Here is a 10,508-nt window from a genome sequence, read left to right as displayed (position 1 = left end):
AAAGATATTAGTCTCAACATTTCTTTTAATGATAGAATTGTTAACTGAATAATCCAGTGATAAGGAATGTGTTTTAAGTATATGTGGTAGAGCCATATACAGAAATTTTATAAAACCATTAAGGAAGTCCTTTCAAAATCTTTATTGAGACAGGAATATATCAATACATTAAAATAGTATAGTATTTCATACTGTGAAATAAATGTTCACAGTATGATTTGAAGCAATGCAAATATGAGTATATGTACATAAACATATATATGCCAACACATGTATAAATATATACATATATGTAAAAAATTCCTCCAAGGAAATATATATGAAAATGCTAACAACTTTTATCCATGGGTGATAATGTTGCAAGTAATTTCTTTTTCTTTTTTTCCTGTGATTTTTACAATGATCATATACGGCTTTTCTGCAGCAGTTTTTTGGGGGTTTTTTTAAAGCCTTTTCTCTTCATCATATTAAAAGAAAAATGAATGAAGTTTTGTCTTACTCATCCAGACATATGGGATATAGCGTATCTTACTGGTTGCTAAGCAGCCTATCCTAGAGTTCCTGCACCATGTCCATCTCCAGCCACAGGCAGAAAGGACAGAACCTCAGGCGCAAACACAACCCGTCCAAATGGCAGTGAAAACGCCGTCTAGGAAGCAGGCTGAGCAGCACACACAGCAACCTCCAGTCTTCAGACCCCTCGCCATCTCTCAGCCAACATCTGAGATTTACTTCTGAAGATTTACAACGCTTCTCACACATGGGGACAGACCATGTTAATCCCCTACTCTATGCCACCCACTATGTCTCTGAGGGAAAAGCTACTCGTTTAGTAAATTTATCCACCAAGCCAGAAATCACCATCGTTCTGGACACTTCTCTGTCATCAACTGAAACAGACAGGTAAGCCTTGTTGCTTTTTAAAAATGACCAGTCCTGCTCAGCAAAGGACAGCATATGCTAAGATTTCTCACCCCTGCAGAGAATGGGTGGTTCCCCTGCTAAGGCCAGAAATCCCAATGCAGAGTGGCATTCCCTCTCCACAGCAGAATCTGCAATGTGCTATCTCCTCCACGAGAAAAGTCCAATTCTCTTGGCGACAAGCTTTAAGAGAATCCCGACCTAGAGCAGGCTTCTCCTGCTCCGTCACAGGAACCACCGCAGCCAAGTTCTATATGATGCCCGCCCATGCTGCAGCAGCAGCCATTTTTGGCTCGGCCCTGCTGCAGCCCCAGATGAAAGCCAGGACAGTGAGGACAAGATGGCTAAGGACTCTAAAAAGGAAACGCCATAATAAATAAGAGGTATCATTAAAAAACGCTGACCTAATCTGCCACATCGTTAAAAATAAGGCTTTTTTTTCCCCAATGATGTCTCTTTTAAAACACTTTAAACCGCTTCTCTTGATGTCATGAAGACAAATTTAGGAAGATCAGCACAAGTATTGCTATTATGGCAAAGATCAATTTAATCAGAAGGCTTAAAGAACATAATTCACAAGTTTTTACTTAATAATTTAAAAAAAGCTCCCTCTCTCCCTTGATTCCCTCTTGAAAATCTACAAATGTATTTTAAATCCTCTTCATGTTCTTAATATAATGTCTGTGCTGAACTGAGGAACTTGCAAGGAGTCACATTTTAGCCAAGTTTCATTTTTCAAAATAGAAATTGCTTTACTTTTCTGATTATAAAAGTGATATTATGGTTAACGTAAACAAAAATAACTCAGCAGAGAAAATAAAATGAAAATCATCCAATTTCAACAGCAACCAGAAATAGCCCTATGAACACCGCTGTATAAGCAAGCACCTTTTCTATATATTTTTTAAGATAAAATTAGATCACACATGCTATTTTTAACTGGCTTCCATAGAATAAATGTGGATGCTGTTATGTCAGTAAGTGTTCTGCAAGATTTTTAAGGATTACATAGTATTTCAATGCATACTGAGCCCAGAATTTGCCCAGAACTCTATTACTAGGCCTTTAGAATGTTTCAAAAGGTTTGCTATTATAAATGATGACATGACAACAATCAGAATTTTATTTGAACACTGGATTTCAAAGTACAATACTGTAAAAGCCAGATGATATTAAAAGAAAAAAACCTAGGCTGATTTCAAAGTAATCCTTGGATATAATGTTGAAGCAATTCCTTAGAACCTCAACAAAGTTTAATACAACAGTCCAATTTCTGTTTATCACCAAGGGGCACAAGAAGCAAAATCCTAGGTCAAGCTATCTCATCTACCCACTTGGAAAAGAGATTCATTTTAGTCTGTGTCTCACCCTAGATACCTATTTAGTGAAAGAGAATAAGTTTAAAGGAAGACAGGGGAAGAGTCTGGGAAGAAATGAAAGCAATTCTGTGAGATAAAACTGATCCAGAGGCTTCCCTGGTGGCTCAGTGGTAAAACATCCACTTGTCACTACGAAGACATGGGTTTGATCCCTGATCTGGCAAGATCCCACATGCCAAGGAGCAACAAAGCCCGTGTGCCACAACTCCCAAGCCTCTGCTCTAGAGCCCGGGAGCCACAACGACTGAGCCCATAGTGCCACCAACTACTGAAGCCCACACGCCCTAAAGCCTGTGCTCCGCAACGAGAGGCCACTGCAGTGAGAAGCCCACGTACCGCAACCAGATCAGGCCCCACTCACTGCAGTTAGAGAAGGCCCACACAGCAACGAAGACCCAGCAACAGCTAAAAATAAATAAAAGAAAGCAAATGAAATTTTAAAAGAAATTCTAGTTGTGGCATTAGACATAACTTAAAAAAAAAAAAAAGAACTGATCCAGGACCCAGGACTCTAAATGGACACTGTTGGAGGATGAGGAAATAAAAACGCTTAGAAAAGATTCTCAAGACTCCCAGATCTTTAACTGACAGGAAACCAAGCGCCTACAGCAGCAAGGCTCAAACGTACACCCGCACATTCCATCACAGAAATTCCTCCAGGCTAACAAATCTATTTGAAAAGGGCAACTACTTCCAGTTCTGTATTCCTTAAATGAGTGAGTCAAACCTGCTAACACCAGGAAAAGGAACAAGGATAATAAAATGCCTCATTTTCAGGGCCATCAACATGAAGCTTCTTCATGAAAATGAAATCCATTTCCCTACAACCAAAAGACTGCTTTCTAACGCAATTTCAATAACCCTTCCACACTTCACAAGTCACAGCTGAGTTGGTATCTACCACCGTGAGCTCAAAAACTTCCCAAATACTGTATAATGAAATACGTAAACATTTGAAAAATCTGCATAACTTGTTGAGCTATTATCTTCCAGACAACCAATGCATGATGTTACAAAATCATACTCGGGTAAAAGATCCATTCAAAGTACAATACAAACCAATGGATTTAAGTGCATCAGAAGTTCATGGACATGGTTTCAGGTTCCAAACTGAAACTAATCTTAAGAAACTACCACCGTCAAGTTTCGGTATAATAATAAAGAATATCCACAATTATCTGAAAAAGGCATTAAAATACTCCTTTCCAAGCTCCTGCGAACAAAACGCTGTATAGCAGAATGAATGCAGAAGCAGATAATAGTTATATTCTATTCCACTATAAATTAAAGAGATTTGCAAAAATATAAAATGCTACTCTTGTTTTGAAAAATGGTTATTTTTCATTTTTCAAACTAAGTTAAGCCATAATAGATTTGGTTTTTTTAATTTAGTGGTCATTTTTAATTTTTCTTTATTGTCTAATATTACAAATATCAACAGACATAGCCCACATAAGAAAAGCTCTCTGAGGTCTTCAAAAATATTTAAGAATGTCCCCAATAATATTTAACAATGTACAGAGGAGAAAAAAATCTGAGAACCACCATTTTAAATCATAGGTTTTCACTGTGTTTTCTGTGGAAATTTTGAGTCAGTTTCTTGGAACATAGTTTCCAATCTTTAGAATTAAAATATATGGGGAGTTTTCACTTCCGCAACAGATTTTTTTGCATCCACTGCTCTAAGAGCTCACATAAATTTATAAAAGCTTCTCTCACACTGTCAGTATCAGGTGAATCAGCTTATTCACTCATTAGTAAGGGGACTCCTAAATATTTCCCACTCCTCTCTCATATCTATTTTCTAATTAGACTGGAAGTGTTTCACAATGTCCATCTTTCATTTTACTTCTCCCCACAGTCCTCCTACTGTATACAGCAGGGACTAAACATGTGCTGCCCCTGTACCAGTGACTTACAACCACTTTCAGAATAAAGTGTTATTTTTTTTAAAAAGCTAGGAAGTACATCTCAAGGATTTCTATATAGAAAAGAGTCCTCAATCATTCAAGAAGATCCTAATGGCACTCTGAATAGCAGTATTACTAATTCTCATAACTATCAAATACGGCATCCGCCATCATGACGTTTCTTTCTAATAGGTGAGGCCATCTGAGAAGGGGCTGACTTAAAAGATTTCCATGATCTATTCCTACCCTCACATTCAAAGACTTGGATTCTTTTTATTCTCAATCCCAGCATTAAATAATGCTGGACCCTATGGTTGTTTAGGGGTTGGAAGATGAGTCAGCAGGTGAAGCCATTTGTGAGAAGCAGTTTCATTACACTTTGAACAACAGACAAGCCAGCAAAAGACAGCTGCCATTGTTTACATTGCTGAACATGCTGTTGGGGTTCACAGGCCTATAAAACCATCTATTGTCCAAGCTCCATTTTTCTTAGTTAAGGGCTGAGAAACATCAGACTTAGCTACCAGCTCCTAAAGCACAGTGAACCATCTCTTTTTCTCAAAGCAAAAATAATGTAAGTGTCTAAAAGAGCATTCCAAAACCATTCTTGCAACTTGGAGTGTCTCTGATCGCAATAACCCATTAGACTATTACTGTGATACGTGTTCAAACATAAGAAAATGTGCTTCCAATAAGAAAAATAAGAGGATTTTTTTAACCACATAATATAGTTAACTAGAGCATTGTTCAGTGCTTATTCAAAGGAACTGAAAACAAGTGGATAAAATATGAATTACTAATCTTTTTTGAGAGTCAGAGAAGCCAAATAACCTGAAACTCAACAGAATTACCTTCTCCAGTTTTGGTTCAACTCAGTTTCACTTCTCAGAACCAAAAGTGTTTCACCTTTAAGAATCTTTCTGTCATAAGAAGGATCCCCTCCAAGTATATTTTTCAAACTTGTGATTTCCAATAAAGTACTGGACTGAGAAACAACTCCTAATTGCTTTCTGGTTTCACATCCAATGGCTTATCCAGGCACTGTGTGCATGCATGCGTGTGTGTGCACACACTCAGTCGTTCAGCCATGTCCAACTGCTTGCGACCAAAATACTGGAGTGGGTTGCCATTTCCTCCTTCAGCGGATCTTCCTGACCCGGGAATCAAACCCACATGTCCCGTGTCTCCTGCACTGGCAGGTGGATTCTTTACCACTGAGCCACCTGGTAAGTCCCATCTAGGTGTTACACTGTAATAATTTCCCTTATCATTTCTAAGGCAGTCAAATTAACCTAATATTTCAAATTCCTAGCTGAACTAACAAGGAGATGTAGACATATGCAATACATATATGTATATATGACAAAAGATGCCCTGTTAGCTAGCCAGCAGGTACTTTCACTATTAAGTAAAGAAAAGCCTTTACATAAGTACCAAGACAATACGCCTTTTAAACTATAAACTGCTATCTGCTATGAACCTGTTACTAACCATGCACTAACTGTAAACAAAGCCTGAAACTTAAATTAGAACTATACATGGTTTTTAAAATGAAGTCCAAGTGATCTTTAAGTGCAGTTTGGGGAACAACCCTGGAAATTTGCCTAGCTCCAAGCCTCTTGAACAAACATATCTATAAACAGTTCATAAATCTGAAAAACTGCAGACAAAAAAGTAAACAAACTGAAAATCATCCTTAGGAAAAGCATATACAATCTATCTCAAAAGTCCCAAGTAAACATTACAACTCACATTATCAACCTTGGGTTTTAATTATTTACTAAACTTAGATGATCTGGTCTTCCCTCCTAACAACCTTCCAGAATGACCTTTCTAAAACACAACCTGGCCACATCATTCCCCAGCTTACAGCTCTGATGGCTCCTTGAAGTCACCTGGGTGAAATCCACAGACAGAGGAGCCTAACGTGCTACAATCCATGGGGCTGTGAAGAGTTGGACACCAGTTAGCGACGTGACCACCACCAGTAGTATGGCGTATATGGCCTCTTCTGTGGCCTCTGATCATTCCCTTCTCCCCCCCACCAGCTGCTGTATCAGCGATGATAAACAAGTCATTTGTCACCACCCTGGGTCTCTCCATGTGCTGATTTCTGGCTGAGATACTCCTTGTCCTACCACTATCCTCCATATGGCTCATTCATCCTTCCAGCTTAAGTTTAGAAATATCCCTTTCTCCAGGAAGCCTCTTCCCTCATTCCTCCCAGCTCTCTCCCACCCTACCTCTTAAGTCAAGTGACCCCGTCCTCAGCACTTGCAAAAAACTGCAGACAAAAAAAAGGATGATATGATCATCCTTTCCTTTTCACTTCCCTCTAGCCTGGATGTACAGCAGAAAAACCCTGGAAAAATCTTTAACGGAGCCAGCATACAATCTCCATGCCTCTTGTTTATCTCAACCCATTCAGCACAATCATCATCTTCTTGTAACGACCAAACATGTTAGTAGGCTTTACGTCTTCAAAAAACCTCCACCTGCTACAAGATAAAAGTACAGATTGTTTGCTAAACACCCCAAAGTTTCCAGAACTATCATATACGTTGCACATTCACTGTCTTCCATTTCAATCACGCAGGTCTTCTGACTATCCCAAACACAACATGCACCATTTCCTATCTGCTATACATGCACCATCCCTCAACTGTCTCCTGTCATTCCTCCCAAAATGTCCTTCCACTTCTGCCTACCCAAGTCCTACTTCCTATTCCTCTAGTCCTCACCCATCTTCAGGCCTCTGATCTCCTTACCTCCTTTCAGAAAGTACCTTAAATTTTTAACTGTTTGACTAGAGTATGTGAGAGGCAGAGAGCACACCTCAGGTTTGTTTTATATCTCCTTCACCAGTTAGCACATACAATTATTTATAATGGAGAAGGAAATGGCAACCCACTCCAGCGTTCTTGCCTGGAGAATCCCAGGGACAGAGGAACCTGATGGGCTGCCGTCTATAGGGTCCCAGAGAGTCGGACACGACTGAAGCAACTTAGCAGTAGCAGCAGCTCCCTGTTCACTTAATAAATAATTGCTGTGCCTACTAAGCTTCAGGGACTGTTAGCTTAACCTATGGTATCAAAACAAGGACCACTTCTTCCTCTTTTCTCAAGATCCTGATAGTCCTTCCCTCTCCCTTGAGCACCCCAACCTTGCCATTACCAGGTGCCCTGGTCCACTGAGCTGAGCCTTCTGCTGAACAGCAACTACGCTACTTTCACAAACATGTTTCTGGAATACAAAAGAAAAATGACTTGCCTCTCCAAATACTCTGAGAAAAACTAGCAAGGGTGACCAGCAGTATGTTTGTGAAGGCTATTTTGCCACCTGCCAGTTGGCAGCTTCTCACGACTGTTTTTATCACTGACAGGCATTTTCATACACAATACTATTATGAATAGACCAAAGCCTTAATTTCACTAAAAGCATGCGGAGACTTACTTTTTGTAGCTAGACTCTGTGATGAATATATGGTTAACTGAAGAAAGGGGGGTGTTATTTTAAAAGTGCATATAAACTGCAACATTTAATGACTAAATTTCTATTTCAGTTAAGCTCCTTCAAGAAAAACAATTCACCAGACCCAGCATTCAAAATTTAACAACAATAAAAAACAAGGTAGGTAGTTTGTCCACGGGTTCTACAGGGATAACTAGAGCACATCTCTGACTTCAAATCTCATCAAAAGAATTTACTCTTCAGTTCAGTTGCTCAGTCGTGTCCGACTCTTTGCGACCCCATGAACTGCAGCACGCCAGGCCTCCCTGTCCATCAACAACTCCCGGAGCCTACCCAAACCCATGTCCATCGAGTCAGTGATGCCATCCAACCATCTCATCCTCTGTCATCCCCTTCTCCTCCTGCCCCCAGTCTTTCCCAGTATTAGGGTCTTTTCCAATGAGTCAACTCTTCACATGAGGTGGCCAAAGTATTGGAGTTTCAGCTTCAACATCAGTCCTTCCAATGAACACCCAGGACTGATCTCCTTGCAGTCCAAGGGACTCTCAAGAGTCTTCTCCAACACCACAGTTCAAAAGCATCAACTCTTTGGCGCTCAGCTTTCTTCACCATCCAACTCTCACATCCATACATAACCAATGGAAAAACCATAGCTTTGACTAGATGGGCTTTTGTTGGCAAAGTAATGTCTCTGTTTTTAAATATGCTATCTAGGTTGGCCATAACCTTCCTTCCAAGGAGTAAGCGTCTTTTAATTTCATGGCTGCAATCACCATCAGCAGTGATTTTGGAATTTACTCTTAGGCAAACTCAAAGAATGTGAAATACATACATCTTCTGACTAAATCAAATTGTCAGATGTGAAGTGAACACACTGGAGCTGCAATTCCCAACAGAACCTAAACACAGAAAGCCCTTCTAATTCACATCTCTGGGAGCAAAACAAGACAAGAACAATAACAAAACAAAAAGCTGTACACATTTCCTTCTTTTAGCAACTCTGCTAATAGAAGAAGGAATACTTTTAAAATCTGACCAAGTTTTAATATAAATTAAAAACATGACTGCTGGGGAATTCAGATGCTCGTCAAGCTCAAAAATAAAACTAAATAATTACACATGATACACTGTGATCGGAGAAGGCAATGGCAACCCACTTCAGTCCTCTTGCCTGGAAACTCCCATGGACGGAGGAGCCTGGTGGGCTGTAGTCCATGGGGTCGCGAAGAGTCGGGCACGACTAAGCAACTTCACTTTCACTTTTCACTCTCATGCATTGAGAAGGAAATGGCAACCCACTCCAGTGTTCTTGCCTGGAGAATCCCAGGGACAGGGGAGCCTGGTGGGCTGCCATCTATGGGGCTGCACAGAGTCCGACATGACTGAAGCGACTTAGCAGCAGCAGCAGCAACACACTGTGATAACCGAAAGCCATAATGAAAATTGGTAAAAATAATAAAAATTGAAAAACTAGAACAAAAAAAACTTTAATTCCCAAATTGTTTCACAGTAACAAAAGCTTCTGATACTGTGTTACAAGGTCAAATAAGTCCTTTCCCTAGACAGAAACCACTAATGCTGTTTGTTGCCTTATAAAGGCCATCATAAAATTTAGAAAGCATTTTCTCTTTCATTATCTCAATCAGTATCAAAACTCTTTGAAAAGGAGAGAGGTACCATTTTCCTCATTTTACAGATGAGAAAACTGGAAGAACTCAAGGAGATTACGGGATCCCACCATGACAACGTGGCTACCTTCATGTAAGAAAAGAGAGAAGAAAATACACAGTATCTACTCATCTGTGTAAAAGAAATACAGGAAAGATAAACCAGAGACTAAGAAATAGGTTACCTCCAGGTATAGGTGAAAAAGAAGGGGAAAACAGAACTTCCTTGGTGGTCCAGTGGTTAAGATACCTCCTGCCAAGGCAGGAGACATGGGTTTGATCCCTAGTCCAGGAAGATTCCACATGCCGTGGAGCAACTAAGCCCATGTGCCACAGCCACTCATGCTCTGGAGCCCCTAAGACACAGCAACGGAAGCCTTTGAGCCCTAGAGCCTGTGCTCTGCAGCAAGAGAAGCCACCGTGATGAGAAGCCCTCACACCACAACTGGAGAGGAGCCCCCAGTCACCACAACTAGAGCAAGCCCAACGAGGCAACGAAGATCCGGTACAGTCAAAAATAAATTAAAAAGAAAAGAGAGACAGAAGATTAATTTAAAAAAAAAAGAAGACGAAGAAGGGGAAAACAGACACTGGGAAGCATAAATAGGAGGAGTAATACTTCTCTGAGTGTATTTTTTATCTTTTTTTTAAATATAATTCTGACTCTTGGAACCAGAGTAATGTTTCACATACTCAAAACAAACAATCAAAACCAAAAGTAGAAGAAAAGCGTTAGGAATTGTCACTCTTTTATCTGTACAATGAAGTGAGAAGAGTATAGATATGGAGAGCCAGGTTTCTCATTACTAGAGATATTTAATCAACAAGGGAAAGGGCAATGTTAAAACAAACTGGGTGGTACTGCAGTGGAACTCGAATGTACATATAAAAACAGAAATATAGATAATGTGTATATTAGTGGGCTAGTATGCATACATGTATTCCCTAATTTGTCTGCTGAAAGGGCCTAGAAGCAAGGACATTCTAGTAACACTGAGCACAACTAGGCCTAGAACTTGGTCACTAACACCAGTCTCCAATAAGAAGACTCAGGATTTCTTGGAGAAGTGGTTGACTGCAGCACCGAGGCAGGGAAAATACAGTATTAACCTGAAACATCGTGTGGTGCCAGGAAGTAAAGAAACGCTTTTAAAAGCGGG

At 39.9% G+C, this 10,508-nt stretch overlaps 1 protein-coding gene and 1 long non-coding RNA gene across 51 annotated transcripts in view; both read right to left on the bottom strand.

The window, feature by feature from the left end:
* Positions 1-10,508, bottom strand: part of EIF4G3 (eukaryotic translation initiation factor 4 gamma 3) — a 357,082-nt gene that overhangs the window by 333,507 nt on the left and 13,067 nt on the right. The gene's annotated exons all lie outside the window — the stretch shown is intronic.
* Positions 3,699-8,919, bottom strand: LOC145540322 (uncharacterized). The gene is made up of 2 exons (XR_014078286.1): positions 7,162-8,919; positions 3,699-5,323 (listed from the first exon to the last, which is right to left on the bottom strand). It is a non-coding gene; the product is annotated as an uncharacterized LOC145540322 (long non-coding RNA).

This window comes from Giraffa tippelskirchi, chromosome 3, assembly GCF_054371585.1.
Source record: "Giraffa tippelskirchi isolate mGirTip1 chromosome 3, T2T-mGirTip1v1.2.pri, whole genome shotgun sequence".
Lineage (NCBI taxonomy): Eukaryota > Metazoa > Chordata > Mammalia > Artiodactyla > Giraffidae > Giraffa > Giraffa tippelskirchi.
Note: the sequence above shows the minus strand (reverse complement) of the source record. Positions and strands in the feature narration are given on the sequence as shown.